The 4,604-nt window shown below is 57.6% G+C and overlaps 1 long non-coding RNA gene across 1 annotated transcript; it reads left to right on the forward strand.

The window, feature by feature from the left end:
* The first annotated feature begins 273 nt into the window (after positions 1-273).
* On the forward strand, positions 274-2,213 carry LOC143685931 (uncharacterized). Its single transcript, XR_013176796.1, has 3 exons — positions 274-907; positions 1,115-1,195; positions 2,060-2,213. It is a non-coding gene; the product is annotated as an uncharacterized LOC143685931 (long non-coding RNA).
* The last annotated feature ends 2,391 nt before the right edge of the window (positions 2,214-4,604 follow it).

A 4,604-nucleotide genomic window follows, 5' to 3' on the forward strand; every position in this document is an offset into this window, starting at 1 on the left:
CCTCCCCCCTTCCCAGGCCCCCTCCCACTTGGGCCTGGGCTCTGCTCCTACGTGGCTCTCCAGGCTCAGGCGGTGAGACCTGGCGTGTCCGAGGTGGAGGGAGCTGGGGCCTGGGAGGAGGCAGGCACTGGGCTCAGGCTCAGACCCATAGCACCCTCCCTCCCCTGGCTCATCCCCAGAACAGTCTCCAAAGTGTGATTTAAAGCCTCCTGGGAGTCCTCGAAAGAACCCTGGGAGGCTGCAGCAGGAGGGATCTGAGTCAGATCTGGGAAAGAAGGCTTTCTCCCTGTGCAGGGTTAGCAGGGTTCCCCAGGCATTTCCTGAACACCTGAGGCCATGAGAAACCTTGTCACTTGCATAACCAGGTCAGCATTGCAGGTGAGAAACTTGACGCTCCAGTGGGTTAAGCACCTCACTCCAGGGCCAGTAAGTGACAGAACCGGGATTTGAACCCAGTTGCCAGTTGCGTCTGGCTCTTGATTGTACCCTTTCCCCCAACACTGGAAACAGTGGGAGGTCTTCCTCCTCTCCACCCAAGGGTCTCGGAGCCCTGAGCTCAGCTCCTGGAATCCAGAAGAAATCCATGAGCTCTTTCTGTCCATGCCCCTGCCTCTGTAGCATAGCCCTTGCTCTCCCCGGCTGTCCCCAGCCCCTTAATTGGCGTTGAGGTGCCTTGGGGAAATTTCCCCTCCACCCACCCTCCTCTTGTGCAGCCAGCGCCACCCCCACTCCATTTTTCCAGACGCGCCCCGTCCCTCGCCCTGGCCCCCTCTCCCAGCCTGAAGGAGAGAGGAGCCCAGAGAAGAGCCCAACCACTTTCCTTCTGGAATCTGCTGCCTCGGCTTTCCGATGGAGAAACCATCTGGAGTGCATTATGGGCAGCGAAGAAAGCCGAGAGCAGGAAAATGTGAGTTGGCCCCCGCGGCTCCTGTCTGCAGAAAGGGGGGCCTAGTGCTCTTCAGGGAACAAAACTGTCCCTACCTCCCCGGTCTCTGGAGAGGCAGATGGGAGAAGTGCCCAGGATAGGGTAGCCTGGGGAGGAAGGGCACAGGCCTCTGGACACCTCTCCAGTCTAGTTTAAAGCTGCTTCTCCTAACAACTCTCTCTTTCACAGATGAAGAGACTGAGGTCCAGAGAGGGCCAGTAACTTCCTCCGGGTCACACAGCAAATCATGGGGAACAAAGTCAATACAAGGTCAATTGGGGTTAGAATCCTTCCACATATACATACATAACAGTGGGCACTGGAATCCCCCAGAATCAGAGTTAGGGCAACAGCTGGAGCAAGGGGAGCCAGCGAAAGACTGGGTGTTTTTTTCCCCTCTTTCTGGGCCTCAATTGAGTGAAATGAGGGGGCAAAGGCCACGAAGAACTGCGAGAGAAATAGGCTTTGTTTCTTCTGGTCTCCATTCCTTGCCTCCTGATCCCACCCCCTGCCCCACATACTGTCCCTCCCTTGTGCCTGATCCCTGAGGATGGCTGGTTCTTGGGGCGGGGGCGGGAGGGGGAAGGCAAGGCTCTTCCTCTTTCTCTGGGTCCCAGGAGCCCCCTGCCCAGTGTGGGGCCCCAGCTCCAGACGTGGCAGGGCGAGTGGAATGAGGTTTCTCTGCTCCCTCCCAAGTGCTGTGCTGGCGGCTCCCGAAATAAAAATCAAATGTGGGCTTGGCAGAGGGAGCGGGGTGGGACAAGCAGCGGCAGCAAGCGGCAGTGCTGGGGCTTCATTCTTTCCATTGTAACTTCACCTCCTAACCTCTGGCATTTTAATTATGTCTCCTACCCGCTCCCTCCGCCTGGGCCAGCGGGTGAGCTCACCCTTTTCTTCAGCCTGGAAGGGGGTAGGGGCTGCCTGGACCCCCAGCCTGCTCCCAGGAAGCCAGGTTGGGGGCTAGGCTGGGGGTACCCAGCCCAGCTGCCTCCTCCTGCTTGTCCAGGCCCCTTCAGGCACCAGCCCGGCCCGACGGTTCCTTGGGTGCATCATTAGGTTCACACCCATTGCTCCATGTAATGGTGACCACTGTCCTCAGCCGAGGCCCGGCAGGCTCACCACCCCATTTCCTAGGTGGGCCCCAGAGCTGCTCCAATCTCTTTCCATAACCCAAGAATAGAGGCAAAGACATCTCAGCCGTGATCATTTGTCTCATCTTCCCAGAGTGTCCTTTTGTTTTCAATGGTAAGTGATTTAAAGCATTATTTTGATAGTAAGACATACAAGAACATATTATGGAAGTAAAATGCCTCTGAATCGATGAGATGGAAAGTAAATTCTCAGAGAAGACCTCCGCTCCGGGGAGGTAGCATCTCCTTCCTCCAACAGCGCCAAAGGTTGGAGGTGGGTCCGGGCCCCTGGAGTTGCCATGGCCCCTTCACTCCTTGAAGGCCTCCCGTCCCCAGGCCATGGGGCCTTAGGGTGGTCCGCAGACTCTGGGAGAAAGTGGAAGCTAGAAAAGGCACAGCTCTCTCAATACTGGGGAGTGCAGGGGAGGAGCCAGGGTCTGCTCTGGCCTGGGTGTCCCTCCCCGGGGCCCTGTGGCAAGAAGGCCAAGCAGGCCGGGCACTGGGAAGCTGGTATTGGATGGGGAGGGTGGTGACAGAGTAAAGGGGCATGGGCCAGATGCCAAGCACTCAGCAGCCAAACCAGGAGGGGCCCACTCCTCTCCTCCAGCCCGGAGGCCCTGCCAGCTCAGTTCTCCCCAGCAGCCCACTCCTGTCTTTTCCACCAGTTTCTAGTCTTCAGTCTCCACCACTCTGACCCTCAGACTCTTGCATCAGAGCTTCCATCTCCTTCTCTCTTCCCTCCCTCATTTCCTTTCAGGACCCTGGTTCTTCCCTCTTTCTGTGCCACCCCCTCTCTGACCCTCAGTGCCCCCTCTCTCTTCTTCATGCCCTATCTCACCTTGCTCTTTCTCTCTGAACCCTCTTCTGTTGGACCAGAAGGCTTGATACCAAGGAAACTTCATGCCATCCCCACCCCACTGGGCTCCTGAAATCACCCCTCCACAACCACCAACATACACCTTACACTACAGAATCACATGACCACGGGCCCACCCGGCACTCCCAGAAGCTGGGGCAGAGAGAAGCGCCCCCACAACCTGGACCCCCAGGTGGCTTTCCACTCCTCTGAGCCCACATGGCATGCCAGGCTCCAGGACAACTCCAGGCAAGGGGCCTGCGTCCTAAAGGAGAGAGAAGCATGGACTCCAACAGGCCCATGGGAGGGGAGAGGCCCAAAGAATGAGCTCTGGAGGTTTTTACCACTAGCTGAGAGATCCAAGTGGGCTTCATGGGGAAGGTGACTCTATGCAGGCAGGGTCTTGAAAGACTGGCAGGATTTGGTCATGCGGCAATGGGAGAAAGGGAATTCCAGGAGGAGGGAAGGTTGAAAGGAAAGGTGGGGAGGTGGGAAAGGGGGCTCGGCATCCGGCAGCAGCCAACAGCTCTGGCTCCACAGAGTAGGGACAGCGCAGGTAGGAGGCTGCCAGGCGAATGGACCAGATCACAAGGTTCTGAAATACCAGTGAGGAGGATTTGGACTTTGTCAACTTTCGGCTCTTGACTAAGGGTTTTCCTAATGCAGTCATTCATTCATTAGGCAAATATTTTATTGAGCTCCCCAGCTGTGTTAGGCAGGTGCTGAAGATACTGTGAGGGACAGAATAAAGTCCCTGCTCTCATGGAATTTAAGTTCCAGGAAGAGACACAGATTCCAAAACACTGAACAAATAACGACTAAAACATAAGGCAGTGAGTGACTGAGTTTGAGTCTTCCCCCCCCAGACGTTGGGCTCCCTGTGGCAGAGCCTGTGTCTCCTCCATTAGGGAGCGCCCAGCAGCTCCAGGGCAGGGCAGAAATCAGTGCACCTGGGAGCAGCTGAGGTGTCTCAGAACCTCCCAGGAAGGTCTGCTGCCCCAGCCAAGGAGCCTCCCCAGGGCCCTCTCTGGCAGCCCCACGTGCTGACCACTGCCTCCCACCGCTGCCATCACTGCTTCCCCCAACTGCTGCCCCACGTGCCCAGGGGTCTGAAGGGTTCTGGGGCTCCGGACAGGACGGAGATTGCAACCCACTGCCTTCCGCTAAAGGAGAGTTCTCAGGGGCTGGGAGGCCTCCAAGGAGGGACCCCAAGGCTGAGGTCTCAGGAAGGACCCCCCTTTCCGGTCAGGCCCAACCGGAAGAGCTTCCCTCTCCTCCCCACCCCAAACCCCCATCCCCATTAAACTCTTAAATTAGCCTCAACCCCACGTGGAACTGGAGAGTGCCCCAAAATAAATCCTAAATTACACACTGCCTGGAGGCAACCACAATTCTCCTTCCTCCTCCCAGTAAGCAGCCGCACCTGACCCCGTGCTAGTGGGGCCTCCCCCCCGAACGCCTGATCTATACAGCCCGGCTCCCCTCTTTGCTGTCTGGCCCTGCTGCCCTTAGGCGAGGCCCACGCAGACCACTCGGCTTTCCTGGGAGGCAGGAGGGGGCTGGGAAGCTGTAAGACCCTCAGGTTCCTACTGGGTCTGGGGGGACATAATTTATAGTCCAAACCCGCACACCGTGGGAAGTGGAAGGGGCACGTTCCGGGCACACCCACAGCATAGGTCTGCGCTGACCCGGG

Source organism: Tamandua tetradactyla, chromosome 6 (assembly GCF_023851605.1).
Source record: "Tamandua tetradactyla isolate mTamTet1 chromosome 6, mTamTet1.pri, whole genome shotgun sequence".
In the NCBI taxonomy this organism is placed as follows: domain Eukaryota; kingdom Metazoa; phylum Chordata; class Mammalia; order Pilosa; family Myrmecophagidae; genus Tamandua; species Tamandua tetradactyla.